The sequence below is a fragment of the Gymnoscopelus braueri genome (genome assembly GCF_963280865.1).
Source record: "Gymnoscopelus braueri genome assembly, chromosome: 24".
NCBI classification, from domain to species: Eukaryota; Metazoa; Chordata; class Actinopteri; order Myctophiformes; family Myctophidae; genus Gymnoscopelus; species Gymnoscopelus braueri.
In genome coordinates this window covers 9,474,176-9,490,340 of record NC_137626.1, presented here as the reverse complement: position 1 = coordinate 9,490,340, position 16,165 = coordinate 9,474,176, and the positions used below count along the sequence as shown (strand labels likewise).

The window sequence follows — 16,165 nt, the reverse complement described above, 5'->3', positions numbered from 1 at the left end:
TATCTGTGAAGTTTATTTTTGTATATATATCTAAATTATGTCCTTACACATATTGTACTCAATGTAAAATAGAACGTCTTTAAACATCTGTTTTGTGCACATGGATCAAATATATTGTGTAAAACATGGTGACGGTGCAACATCAGAAGATGTACCAGAATCTACCTCAACATTCTGTATGAGAGATAAAAACATGGCCGTCCATTCATTTCAGTGAATCACTCAAATCACTCAGTGCAGCTGTAAGGAGGGGAGGGGGAGGGTGGTTATCTGGGGGAGAGACACAGAGAACAGGAAATACTGTGAATACATGACATTAACTGAAAGCTGTAGATTATTACACTTTTACAGAAATAGTTGCTGAATACACAATTTAAACACACACAAAATTCTTCAAATCTACTTTGTGTGCATGATTTTAAATGTAAAGTTTATTTTTATATAGATTTCAATTCAGCCCAGTATTGTGCTCAATGTAAAACATTTAAACATCTGTTTATGTTGTTCACATGGATCAAAATATTGTGTATAAACATGGTGACGGTGCTTCAACAGAATATGTACCAGAAACTACCTCATCTGTAATGCAGACATGGATGTATTAAGAGAAGTGCAGAGAGATTAAAAACATGGCCACCCGTTCACTTCAATGAATCACTCACTGCAACTGTAAGAAGGCAGGCAGTGTGGTTATCTGGAGGAGAGGCACATGAGAACAGGAAACAAGAAAAAACACACAGCATTACAGCCTTAACAAAGAACAATATGGCTGTCTTGACACATCAAGCACATACTGCTCATAGTCATCATCGCGTTCTTTAAGTAACTGAAACAACACTGGTTGGTGTTATGTAGCTTGTGATGTGACGGAAGTAACGGATTGAGCAGGGTGTCAAGCAGATACCTTGTAAATACACACACATACAGTGTGTCTGTGTGTGTGTGTGTGTGTGTGTGTGTGTGTGTGTGTGTGTGTGCGCGCACACGCACACACACACACACACACACACACACACACACACACACACACACACACACACAGGCACACACACAATTATTGAATGCTTGCAGACAAACAGTATATACACATATCTGATCCGCATAATTTGAATGCTTTATATCAAGTGTCAGAGACAAATTTACATAAATAATATCCTAGTTCCCATTTTCTGGAAGGATTGTTGTCGAGAGCTTGAATTCTGTGATTATTCAACGAATTTTACCTATAAAGGTCAGAGACAACACATTCTCACTCCCAACTCATCAAATACAAACTCAATACAAACTCATGGTCACATTCCTGGGCGTCACTTTGGGACACCACCGCTACTCTCGCTACATCTTTACATAGATCCTCCACACTCACACAAACACTAATCCTTCTCAGCCATGCCTTCGGCCTGGCAGAGACAATTATGAAAAGTTCATAATAGTGTTGACACTGTGGTATTGTATATAACAATTATGACTAGCAATGTACAGTATGGTGTTAATTGACAAATCATGATTCTGAAAATCAGGTGTAACATTGTTACAAAGGAGTGTACGTGTTTTGAATAGTGTTCATAGCGTGCATCGGCATAGTTAGATGAAAAATGAAATTCAGTGTTTGGGTTAATACTGTGGTGACCTTTGTAGTTGCTACAGCTAGAAAGTGTCAGGAAACAAAATCCCTGAGAGAGTGATGTGTTAGTTTAGTGACTTTGAATACTCACAGTGCACTTCCAGGCCTAATGAAGGCCACAACCAGCAGCATTTAGATACACCATCCCCAGACACAGAGAAACAACTCTGAGAGGCCTTCTCATTGTTCTAGAGCTGTCCTGCAACTGAGTACAGCTACTAGTTGTGCAGCAACTGAGAGAGACAAAAAACAAGACTGTAAAGGTTGAATTTTTCATATCAAGGAATTATACTGAACTGACCAAAATATACACTTGTTCAGTTTTATGATTTAATTCTGACTGATATTTTTGTACTGCAACAGGAGAGACAATGCCTTGTTGCCTTTGAACAATAAAATGGTTCCACTTTGAAACAGAAAAAAAAATCCTTGACAGCAATTCACAACAAGAATACAAACACGTACTCTCTCTCTCTCACAGAGAGAGAGAGAGAGAGAGAGAGAGAGAGAGACAGAGAGAGAGAGAGAGAGAGACAGAGAGAGAGAGACACAGAGAGAGAGAGAGACAAACAGAGAGAGAGAGAGAGAACAGGATGATCACAGGGTTTGAGCAGCAGAGGAAAGGTTCAGAACAAACATTGTCCATATTAAATGTGTGACTTTTCACAGTGACTTTCAACACTGACTGCAGAATGCAAAATGAGATGTTTGGAGTGCATCGTTTTGTAAATGGTGCATTTATATAGCGCTTTTGTCCAAAGCGCTTTACATGGATAGGGTGAATTCACCCATTCACACACCGATGGCACCATGCAAGGTACCAACCTGCTCATCGGGTGCAATTACGGGTTCAGTGTCTTGCTCAAGGACACTTCGACACTAACTCTGGGGAGCCCGGGATCGAACTGGGAATCTTGTGGTTCCCATCCGGCCGCTCTACCGGCCACTCTCCATGTGCTCTACCGGCAACTTGGCTTCTCCAACTACAACCCTGGATGAACATCATCATCATCATAGCCCTGTTGAACAGGATGAAGAGCGTTTTCATGGCACACTACACAGTGTACACAGGAGGTTGAGGTCAATGAAAAAGGCCCTGGTGGAGGTCAATGACTCCTACAGGGACAAACTGGAGGTCAAGACTTCAGGACAATAACTCCAGAGTCCAATGAACTCTGGTGTGGGAGGGGTTGATAAAGGATCACAGGCTACAAACAGTCTAGCTCTGAGTCAGAGTGAACCCTGGAACGGGCCAATGAGATGAACCGTTTTTTATTACGTTTTGATCTCCCAGTCCCCCACAGCCTGGCAACGCTGCCCCTGGCGTCCCCGTTCAAACACGCCTACCTACCACCACTGCACCCCCCCCCACAGACACACACATACATCCTTCCCCAGAGGACCCAATTGCCCAACCCCCCCTAACTCTTGCCCCCTCCCTCTGCCTGTCTACACAATTCTGCCTCCACTCACAGCCGCCCACCACATGAAGCACTAAGTAGATGATTGGATGCCTATTACACACACACACACACACACACACACACACACACACACACACACACACACACACACACACACACACACACACACACACACACACACACACACACACACACACACACAGAGAGAACAGGATGTTCACAGGGGCAGCAAAGGAAATGTCAGAATGTCATATTCATATAGTGATCACACATTGACCACAGTGCACAGAGTTTCATGCAGAATGCAAAATGGTTATTACGTTTGTTAATACTGTGAATGCATGTCATTTTACTGAAAATGCTAGTCTATTGTATGATTTTACAGAAATTGCTGCTGAATACATATACTTTTACATAATATTTCAACATTCTTGAAAGCTACTTTGTGTGCATGCCTTTTATCTGTGAAGTTTATTTTTGTATATATATTTAAATTATGTCCTTACACATATTGTGCTCAATGTAAAACAGCATCTTTAAACATCTGTTCTGTGCACATGGATCAATATATTGTGTAAAACATGGTGATGGTGGAACAGCAGAAGAAGTACCAGAATCTGCCTCAACATTCTGTATGAGAGATAAAAACATGGCCGTCCATTCATTTCAGTGAATCACTCACAGCTGAAAGGAGGGGGGGGGGTTATCTGGGGGAGAGACACAGAGAACAGGAAACACTGTGTTAATACATGACATTTGACTGAAAGCTGTAGATTATTGTACACTTTTACAGAAATAGTTGCTGAATACACAATTTAAACACATTTCAAAATTCTTCAAACCTACTTTGTGTGCATGATTTTATATGTAAAGTTTATTTTTATATAGATTTCAATTCACTCCAGTGTTGTGCTCAATGCAAAACATTTAAACATCTGTTTATGTTGTACACATGGATCAAAATATTGTGTATAAACATGGTGACGGTGCACCAACATAAGATGTACCAGAAACGACCTCATCTGTGATGCAGACATGGATGTATTAAGAGAAGTGCATGAGACTAAAAACATGGCCGCCTGTTCATTTCAATGAGTCACTCCAATCACTCACTGCAACTGTAAGAAGGCAGGCAGTGTGGTTATCTGGAGGAGAGGCACATGAGAACAGGAAACAAGAAAAAACACTCAACATTAAAGCCTTAACAAAGAACAATATGGCTGACTTGACACATCAAGCACATACTGCTCATAGTCATCATCGCGTTCTTTAAGTAACTGAAACAACACTGGTTGATGTTATGTAGCTTGTGATGTGACAGCATTTACAGTTTTGTGATGTGAAGTATCGGATTGAGCAGGGTGTCAAGCAGAGACCTTGTAAATACACACACATACAGTGTGTTTGTGTGTGCGTGTGCGTGTATGTGTGTACACACACATGCACGCACAAAATTATTGAATGCTTGCACACAAACAGTAAATGAGATGTTTGGAGTGCATCGTTTGGTAAATGGTAAATGGTGCATTTATATAGCGCTTTTGTCCAAAGCGCTGGGGGTTCAGTGTCTTGCTCAAGGACACTTCGACACTAACTCTGGGAGGACCCGGGATCGAACTGGGAATCTTGCGGTTCCCATCCAGCCGCTCTACCGGCCACTCTACCCCTGAGCCCAGTGGCTCCCCATGTTCAGTGCTTCTCCAACTACAACCCTGGATGAACATCATCATCATCATAGCCCTGTTGAACAGGATAAAGAGCGTTTTCATGGCACACTGTACATAGGCGGTCGAGGTCAATGACTCCTACAGGTACAAGGAGGTCAAGCTTCAGGACAATAACTCCAGAGTTCAGTCCAATGAACTCTGGTGTGGGAGGGGTTGATAAAGGATCACAGGCTACAAACAGTCTAGCTCTGAGTCAGAGTGAACCCTGGAACGGGCCAATGAGATGAACCGTTTTTTATTAAGTTTTGATCTCCCAGTCCCCCAGAGCCTGGCAACGCTGCCCCTGGCATCCACGTTCAAACACGCCTACCTACCACCACCACTGCACACATAAACCCCCCCCCCCACCCACACACACACACACACACACTTCCTCAGATGTCCCAAATGCCCAACCCCCCAAACTCTTGCCCCCTCCCTCTGCCTATCTGCACAATTCTGCCTCCAATCACAGCCCCCCCACCACAGGAAGCACTAAGTATACTCACCCGTTGCCACCCCTCCTCTACACACAGCCAGGCAACAAGTACAAGGTCCTCCCTCACCCCTGATATTTACAACCAACCAGGTGAGGAGACAACTCTCCAGGATTGTCATGAAGGTTATGATAAGTGTCATGATGGAAATTCACCACTGCACACTACCCATGTGTGAGATTAATAAAGTATTGAATACACAACAACCTTTTGTCTATTTTAGTTTAGACGTTTGCAACCATCTGGAACACAGTGTTCACTCTACAGCAGTGTGTCTAAAGTTATACAGAGCGTTCATGCATGTTGTTGTGGTTTTCATTTCCTGATTGAGAGGTGATAGTGGGCTGCTTCTGCTAGATGGAAACAGGATGCTCGTCTCTGTGCTTAAATGTGGCCTCTTAGAATTAACCCCTGGCACAGAGAAAATTCTTAATAATTATGTTTTAACAATCATCTGTAAAGTGTACTGAGTGACACAGTCAGTCCTTTGTGCCGGTAGACATTCAGGTATACAAAACCCGCACCCCCATGCATTCTGTTGTCCTTGGATGACTGTGACTACTCACGCACCCCATTTGCTCATAGGCTACACACACACACACACACACACACACACACACCACAGAATAGGATGTTCACAGGGGCAGCAGGGGAAATTGTCATATTCATATAGTGATCACACATTGACCACAGTGCACAGAGAGTTTCATTGCTGCAGAATGCAAAATGGTTATTAAGTTTGTTAATAATGTGAATGCATGACATTTGACTGAAAACGCTAGACAATTGTAAGATTTTACAGAAATTCATGCTAATACATATACTTTTACATAACATTTCAAAATTCTTGAAAGCTACTTTGTGTGCACTCTTTTATCTGTAAAGTTTATTTTTGTATATCAACATTTTTAAACATCTGTTCTGTGCACAAGGATCAAATATATTGCAAAACATGGTGATGGTGCAACAGCAGAAGATGTACAACAATCTACCTCAACCTTCTGTAACTGCAGCCATGGATGTATTAAGAAAAGTGGATGAGAGATAAAAAGATGGCCGACCATTCATTTCAGTGAATCGCTCCGATCACTCAGTGCAACTGTAAGGAGGAGGGGGGGGGGGGGGGCAGGGTGGTTATCTGGGGGAGAGACACAGAGAACAGGAAATACTGTGTGAATACATGACATTTGACTGAAAGATATAGATTATTGTACACTTTTACAGAAATAGTTGTTGAATACATATTCATTTAAATGCATTTCAAAATTCTTGAAATCTACTTTGTGTGCATGATTTTATATATTTTTTATACCGATTTCAATTCAGTCCAGTATTGTGCTCAATGTAAAACAGAGCATATTTAAACATCTGTTTATGTTGTAAACATGGATCAAAATATTGTGTATAAACATGGTGACGGTGAACCAACAGAATATGTACCAGAAACGACCTCATCTGTGACGCAGACATGGATGTATTAAGAGAAGTGCATGAGAGATTAAAAACATGGCCGCCCGTTTATTTCAATGAGTCACTCACTACAACTGTAAGAAGGCAGGCAGTGTGGTTATCTGGGGGAGAGGCACAGGAGAACAGGAAACAAGAAAAAACACACAACACCACAGCTCTAAAAGAACAATATGGCTGACTTGACACATCATACGCACACACGCATGCACACACATATAATTATTGCACAGACATAATTATTGAATGCTTGCACACAAACAGTATATACACACATCTGATCTGCATCATTTGAATGATTCATATCAAGTGATAGAGACAAATCTACATAAATAATATTGTAGTTCACATTTTCTATTAGGACTGGAAGAGCTTGAATTGTGTGATTATTTGTTAGTTGGCACTATTCAGGGATTTATACCTATAAGGTCAGAGACAACACATTCTCACTCCTAACTCATCAATACAAACTCAAGGTCACTTTCCAAAACCACCAATACTCTCTCTACAAATTTACTTTGACGGAAGCGGCGCCCCAACTCGAGATACTATGTCAGCCACTCCTGCCTGGGTCAGTCTATGGGGGAAAGCTGCCTGTTTCCTGTTTCCTCATGCAGTTCAGTCCAATGAACAGAGGAACTGTATTCAGCCAATCAAAATGTTGCATTTGCAACTGAACTGCCTGAACAGAGCTTTTCAGAAAGTGAGCTATAGTGCATTTGAGGCCAAGTTCTCACTCAGTGCTGTTTAGTTTAACTTAGTTCAGTGATATGATCTCATAGGCACTCAATGCCTGCACGCCCTGCAGGAAGGAACACCCAAAACACGTTTGTGTAACAAGTGAAACTTGCAACAACTACTAGGCTACTAATAAAACTGCTGAATTAATTGACTCTATATACATAATTAATTATATTATACTACCATGGTTGTTTAAATATAGAACGCTGTGATTATTTGAATATTGTACTACTGTGGGCGTGTAGATGATGATGTTGTGGGATTTCAATAGAAGTGGATTCGTCACCACTGGGCCAGCATCAAAACACACCAGTGACTAGAGGTCATTTGTGACGCCTGGTCATGTGACCAAGCTGCCATATTTCATGAGTTCCAAGTGAGAATGTGTTGCCAGTGACATGGGAACCCTAGTGGTCAGATGTTGTACTCACAGTAAATTAACAATGGGTCCCTGGTAGGTAGTAAAGGTCTCCTGGTCACTGGCCCCATCTGACACTGACTGTAAATACAGGCCTAAGGAAAAACAAAACACTTGTTTAGAACCGTAAAGAATGTTAAAATACAATACAGGCTATGAATGTTTCTCAAACTCTCTAAAAACAATGATTTTGAAATACTGAACATACATTAGGCTATTTTATTCTACATAACGTGTCCTGATGTGACATTAGTTTGCTTTGATGTGTGCACTGAGCTGAGAGCAGCACCTCCCTCTGTTTACACTTTGAGATAAAAGAGAGAAATGGATAAACTGACATCCATGTTCCACAACGTGTGTTGAGAGGATGACACACAACACATGAGCTAGATAAATATTGGTCTGTACAGTGTGTGCTCGAGACACAGCTTCACATTTCATCAACACTCACACAAACACTAATCCTTCAAATTACACTCATAAGTGTGTAGCCTAAACCATTGTAATTAGTATCTAATGCAATATTAAATGACTTAAATGTATTCATTCGTTTTTCTAACGGAATGGCATCCCCTTTTTAATGTGCCCCAGTGTTGTGTGAGTTAGCACTAGCATAAGATTTTTGTGTTGTGAAGTGTTCATGTCTTTCAGTTGACTGAGGAACACAATCTGTTCTGTCTTCACATTAAGAGGATGATTTGTCAAGGAGGCATGACATCTCTGAAATGTGATATTTTGGTCTGTAGCGTTCATTAAAAATGGAAATGGTTGAATGAAACCTGTTGGATCAGACTGTTGCATGCATTTGGAAACTTCATCTCACAGACCACAGTTCTGACTGTTTATGTTGCTATGGAAGCACTGAGCAGAAGCTAATACCTCCATTTTAAAATAAATAATTAGTGTAAAATATCACATCGGTCCTGTGTCATCCTGTTGGGGTTTATTTTGCAATAATCACTGTATATGATCCTGTAGATATTATAACCAATGTGAAAACATCATTGAAGAGTTCAAACACAACTTGGAACTCCAGCAAATGTTGCAAAAGTAACAAAATCACTCACAGAAAGTGTTTCTGCCTTTAAAAAAAGAAAAAACATTTAAAAAAATTATAGGTAAAACCTTTTTCCAAACCATCTACAAATATTATTTAGTTTGGCATTTGCTACCATTACTAGTCTATTGAAATGTCACAGCATTTGCTTTATCTCAACATTATTACCAATCAAAGATCAATAAAGTTTATAAAGTAATAGTTCAGGGTTTTATATTTGGTTTTGACATTGCACATCACATTGTCAAATAGTTGAAAACCATGACATCATCTCTATAGTTACTGAGAAATATCCACTTGAAGCTTGTTAGCATTTTGTTGCAATGCTAGTGGAAATGAATGGGTTCAGCTAGCCAGTAGATAGTGTCAGGTTTGTCTGCTGTGTCAATAATTCTGTATAGTAATTTAAGTCGGGACTCCCAGGGGGGTCCCCACATTTTTTTTGGGGGGGTCCACAGATGATCAGCTTAAATGCGGCCTCACACATAGCAAATTATTAATAAATATGTATTAAAAATAATCTGTAAAGCATACTGAGAATAGACTGAGGGACACAGTCAATCCCTTTGTGCCGGTAGACATTTAGGTACACAACCCACGTACGCCCCCATGCATTCTGTTCTGTCCTTGGATGACTATTCACGCACTCTGCCCCCTTTGCTCATGACTGACACACACACACACACACACACACACACACACACACACACACACACACACACACACACACACACACACACACACACACACACACACACACACACACACACACACACACACACACACACACACACACACACACACACACACGATGTTCACAGGGGCAGCAGAGGAAATGTCAGAATGTCATACTCATATAGTGATCACACATTGACCACAGTGCACAGAGTTTCGTGCAGAATGCAAAATGGTTATTACGTTTGTTAATCCTGTGAATGCATGACATTTGACTGAAAATGCTAGACTATGATTTTACAGAAATTGCTGCTGAATACATATACTTTTACATAATATTTAAAAATTCTTGAAAGCTATTTGTGTGCATGCTTTTATCTGTGAAGTTTATTTTTGTATATATATTCAAATTATGTCCTTACATATTACATATTGTACTCAATGTAAAACAGAGCATCTTTAAACATCTGTTTTGTGCACATGGATCAAATATATTGTGTAAAACATGGTGACGGTGCAACAGCAGAAGATGTACCAGAATCTGCCTCAACATTCTGTATGAGAGATCAAAACATGGCCGTCCATTCATTTCAGTGAGTCACTCAAATCACTCAGTGCAGCTGTAAGGAGGGGGGGGGGGGCGAGTGGTTATCTGGGGGAGAGACACAGAGAACAGGAAATACTGTGTGAATACATGACATTTGACTGAAAGCTGTAGATTATTACACTTTTACAGAAATAGTTGCTGAATACACAATTTAAACACACATCAAAATTCTTCAAACCTACTTTGTGTGCATGATTTTATATGTAAAGTTTATTTTGATATAGATTTCAATTCAGTCCAGTGTTGTGCTCAATGTAAAACATTTAATTTAAACATCTGTTTAACATGAATCAAAATATTGTGTATAAACATGGTGACGGTGCACCAACAGAAAATGTACCAGAAACTACCTCATCTGTGACGCAGACATGGATGTATTAAGAGAAGTGCATGAGAGATTAAAAACATGGCCGCCCGTTCATTTCAATGAATCACTCCAATCACTCACTGCAACTGTAAGAAGGCAGGCAGTGTTATCTGGAGGAGAGGCACATGAGAACAGGAAAATAGAAAAAACACACAGCATTACAGCCTTAACAAAGAACAATATGGCCGACTTGACACATCAAGCACATACTGCTCATAGTCATCATCGCGTTCTTTAAGTAACTGAAACAACACTGGTTGATGTTATGTAGCTTGTGATGTGACAGCATTTACAGTTTTGTGATGTGATGTGAAGTATCGGATTGAGCAGGGTGTCAAGCAGAGACCTTGTAAATACACACACATACAGTGTGTGTGCGTGTGCGTGTGCGTGTGCGTGTGTGTGTGTGTGTACACACAGGCACGCACACAATTATTGAATGCTTGCAGACAAACAGTATATACACATATCTGATCCGCATAATTTGAATGCTTTATATCAAGTGTCAGAGACAAATTTACATAAATAATATCGTAGTTCCCATTTTCTGGAAGGATTGTTGTTGATAGCTTGAATTCTGTGATTATTCAAGGAATTTTACCTATAAAGGTCAGAGACAACACATTCTCACTCCTAACTCATCAAATACAAACTCAATACAAACTCATGGTCACATTCCTGGGCGTCACTTTCAGACACCACCGATACTCTCGCTACATCTTTACATAGACGGAAGCGGCGCCCCAACCAGAGATGCTACAGCAGCCACTCCTGTCTGTGTCAGTCCATGGGGAACGCTGCCTGTTTCCTGTTTCCTCATGCAGTTCAGCCCAGTGAACAGAGGAACTGTCCTCAGCCAATCAAAATGTTGCATTTGCAACTGAACTGCCTTAACAGAGCTTTTCATGTAGTGAGCTATAGTGCATTTGAGGCCAAGTTCTCCCTCAGTGCTGTTTAGTTCAACTTAGTTCAGTGTTATGATCTTATAGGCATTCTGTGACTCAACGCCTGCACACTCTGCAGACAGGAACACACAAAACAACACGTTTGTGTAACAAGTGAAACTTGCAACAACTACTAGGCTACTAATAAAAATGCTGAATTAATTGACTCAATATACATAATTAATTATATTATACCACCATGGGGGTGTTTAAATATTGTACTACTGTGGTCATGTAGATGATGATGTTGTGGGATTTCAATAGAAGTGGATTGCGTCACCACTGGGCCAGTGTCAAAATACACCAGTGACTAGAGGTCATTGGTGACGCCTGGTCATGTGACCAAGCTGATGAGTTCCAAGTGAGACTGTGTTGCCAGTGACATGGGGACCCTAGTGGTCAGATGTTGTACTCACAGTACATTAACAATGGGTCCCTGGTAGGTAGTAAAGGTCTCCTGGTCACTGGCCCCATCTGACACTGACTGTAAATACAGGCCTAAGGGAAAACAAAACCAAACTGACATCCATGCTCCACAACACAGTGTGTTGAGAGAGGATGACAACACAACTCATGAGCTAGATAAATATTGGTCTGTACACTGTGTGCTCGAGACACAGCTTCACATTTCATCCACACTCACACAAACACTAATCCTTCTCAGCCATGCCTTTGGCCTGGCAGAGACAATTATGAAAAGTTCATAATAGTGGTGACACTGTGGTATTGTATATAACAATTATGACTAGCAATGTATGATGTTAATTGACAAATCATGATTCTGAATATCAGGTGTAACATTGTTACAGCGGAGTGTACGTGTTTTGAATAGTGTTCATAGTGTGCATCGGCATAGTTAGATGAAAATGAAATTCAGTGTTTGGGTTAATGCTGTGGTGACCTTTGTAGTTGCTACAGCTAGAAAGTGTCAGGAAACAAAATCCCTGAGTGAGTGATGTGTTAGTTTAGTGACTTTGAATGCTCACAGTGCACTTCCAGGCATAATGAAGGCCACAACCAGCAACATTTAGATACACCATCCCCAGCGTACAGCTACTAGTTGAGTACAGATACTAGTTGTGCAGCAACTGAGAGACAAAAAACAATTTTTCACATCAAGGAATTATAGTGAACTGACCAAAATATACACTTGTTCAGTTTTATTTATAAACACGTACTCTCTCTCTCACACACCCACACACACACAAACACAGAGAGAGAGAGAGAGAGAGAGAGAGAGAGAGAGAGAGAGAGAGAGAGAGAGAGAGAGAGAGAGAGAGAGAGAGAGAGAGAGAGAGACACACAGAGAGAGAGAGAGAGAGAGAGAGAGAGAGAGAGAGAGAGAGAGAGAGAGAGAGAGAGAGAGAGAGAGAGAGAGAGAGAGAGAGAGAGAGAGAGAGACACACAGAGAGAGAGAGAGAGAGAGAGAACAGGATGATCACAGGGTTTGAGCAGCAGAGGAAAGGTCCAGAACAAACATTGTCCATATTAAATGTGTGACTTTTCACAGTGACTTTCAACACTGACTGCAGAATGCAAAATGAGATGTTTGGAGTGCATCGTTTTGGAAATGGTGCATTTATATAGCGCTTTTGTCCAAAGCGCTTTACATGGATAGGGTGAATTCACACATCGATGGCAGAGGAAACCATGCAAGGCACCAACCTGCTCATCGGGAGCAATTACGGGTTCAGTGTCTTGCTCAAGGACACCCGGGATCGAACTGGGAATCTTGTGGTTCCCATCCGGCCGCTCTACCGGCCACTCTCCATGTGCTCTACCGGCAACTTGGCTTCTCCAACTACAACCCTGGATGAACATCATCATCATCATAGCCCTGTTGAACAGGATGAAGAGCGTTTTCATGGCACACTACACAGTGTACACAGGAGGTTGAGGTCAATGAAAAAGGCCCTGGTGGAGGTCAATGACTCCTACAGGTAAAAACTGGAGGTCAAGCTTCAGGACAGTAACTCCAGAGTTCAGTCTAATGAACTCTAGTGTGGGAGGGGTTGATAAAGGATCACAGGCTACAAACAGTCTAGCTCTGAGTCAGAGTTAACCCTGGAACGGGCCAATGAGATGAACTGTTTTTTATTAAGTTTTGATCTCCCAGTCCCCCACAGCCTGGCAACGCTGCCCCTGGTGTCCCCGTTCAAACACGCCTACCTACCAACACTGCACCCCCCCCAGACACACACATCCTTCCCCAGATGTCCCAATTGCCCAACCCCCCCAAACTCTTGCCCCCTCCCTCTGCCTGTACGCACAATTCTGCCTCCACTCACAGCCGCCCACCACAGGAAGCACTAAGTAGATGATTAGATGCCTATTACACACACACACACACACACACACACACACACACACACACACACACACACACACACACACACACACACACACACACACACACACACACACACACACACACACACACACACACACACCCTAAACCATTGTAATTAGTATCTAATGCAATATTAAATGACTTAAATGTATTCATTAGTTTTTCTAACAATGAAAGGCATCCCCTTTTTAATGTGCCCCAGTGTTGTGTGAGTTAGCACTAACATAAGATTGTTGTGTTGTGAAGTGTTCATGTCTTTCAGTTGACTGAGGAACACAATCTGTTCTGTCTTCACATTAAGTCAAAGGGGATTATTTGTCAAGGAGGCATGACATCTCTGAAATGTGATATTTTGGTCTGTAGCGTTCATTAAAAATGGAAATGGTTGTATGAAACCTGTTGGATCAGACTGTTGCATGCATTGGGAAACTTCATCTCAGAGACCACAGCTCTGACTATTTATGTTGCTATGGAAGCACTGAGCAGAAGCTAATACCTCCATTTTAAAATAAATAATTAGTGTAAAATATCACATCGGTCCTGTGTCACCCTGTTGGGGTTTATTTTGCAATAATCACTGTATATGATCCTGTAGATATTATAACCAATGTGAAAACATCATTGAAGAGTTCAAACACAACTTGGAACTCCAGCAAATGTTGCAAAAGTAACAAAATCACTCACAGAAAGTGTTTCTGCCTTTAAAAAAAGAAAAAACATTAAAAAAAAAAAGAATAGGTAAAACTTATTTCCAAACCATCTACAAATATTATTTAGTTTGGCATTTGTTACCATTTCTAGTCTATTGAAATGTCACAGCATTTGCTTTATCTCAACGTTATTACCAATCAAAGATCAATAAAGTTTATAAAGTAATAGTTCAGGGTTTTATATTTGGTTTTGACATTGCACATCACATTGTCAAATAGTTGAAAACCATGACATTATCTCTATAGTTACTGAGAAATATCCACTTGAAGCTTGTTAGCATTTTGTTGCAATGCTAGTGGAAATGAATGGGTTCAGCTAGCCAGTAGATAGTGTCAGGTTTGTCTGCTGTGTCAATAATTCTGTTTAGTAATTTAAGTCGGGACTCCCAGGGGGGTCCCCAAATATTTTTTTGGGGGGGGGGGTCCACAGATGATTAGCTTAAATGCGGCCTCACACATAGCAAATTATTAATACATATTTATTAAAAATAATCTGTAAAGCATACTGAGAATAGACTGAGGGACACAGTCAATCCCTTTGTGCCGGTAGACATTTAGGTACACAACCCACGTACGCCCCCACGCATTCTGTTCTGTCCTTGGATGACTATTCACGCACTCTGCCCCCTTTGCTCATGACACACACACACACACACACACACACACACACACACACACACACACACACACACACACACACACACACACACACACACACACACACACACACACACACACACACACACACACAGAGAGAGAACAGGATGTTCACAGGCGCAGGAGGGGAAATTTCAGAATGTCATATTCATATTGTGATCACACATTGACCACAGTGCACAGAGTTTCATTGCTGCAGAATGCAAAATGGTTATTAAGTTTGTTAATACAGTGAATGCATGACATTTGACTGAAAACGCTAGTCTATTGTATGATTTTACAGAAATTCCTGCTGAATACATATTCATTTACATAACATTTCAAAATTCTTGAAAGCTACTTTGTGTGCATGCTTTTATCTGTAAAGTTTATTTTTGTATATTTAAATGTTTATATTGTGCTCAATGCAAAACAGAGCATCTTTAAACATCTGTTTTGTGCACATGGATCAAATATATTGTGTAAAACATGGTGAAGGTGCACCAGCAGAATATGTACCAGAATCTGCCTCAACCTTCTGTAACTGCAGCCATGGATGTATTAAGAGAAGTGGATGAGAGATAAAAACCTGTGGGGGGGGGGGGGGGGGCTATCTGGGGGAGAGACACAGAGAACAGGAAATACTGTGTGAATACATGACATTTGACTGAAAGCTGTAGATTATTGTACACTTTTACAGAAATATTTGCTGAATACATATTAATTTAAATACATTTCAAAATTCTTGAAACCTACCTGCATGATTGTATATGTAAAGTCAATTTTTTAATACAGATTTCAATTAAGTCCAGTATTGTACTCAATGTAAAATAGAGTATTTTTAAACATCTGTTTATGTTGTACACATGGATACAAATATTGTGTATAAACATGGTGACGGTGCATCAACAAAATATGTACCAGAAACCACCTCATCTGTAA

At 40.8% G+C, this 16,165-nt stretch overlaps 1 long non-coding RNA gene across 1 annotated transcript; it reads left to right on the top strand.

Moving 5' to 3' along the window:
• The first annotated feature begins 869 nt into the window (after positions 1–869).
• Positions 870–7,074, top strand: LOC308080792. The gene is made up of 3 exons (XR_013932741.1): positions 870–950; positions 1,043–1,126; positions 7,029–7,074. It is a non-coding gene; the product is annotated as an uncharacterized lncRNA (long non-coding RNA).
• Positions 7,075–16,165: the final 9,091 nt, after the last annotated feature.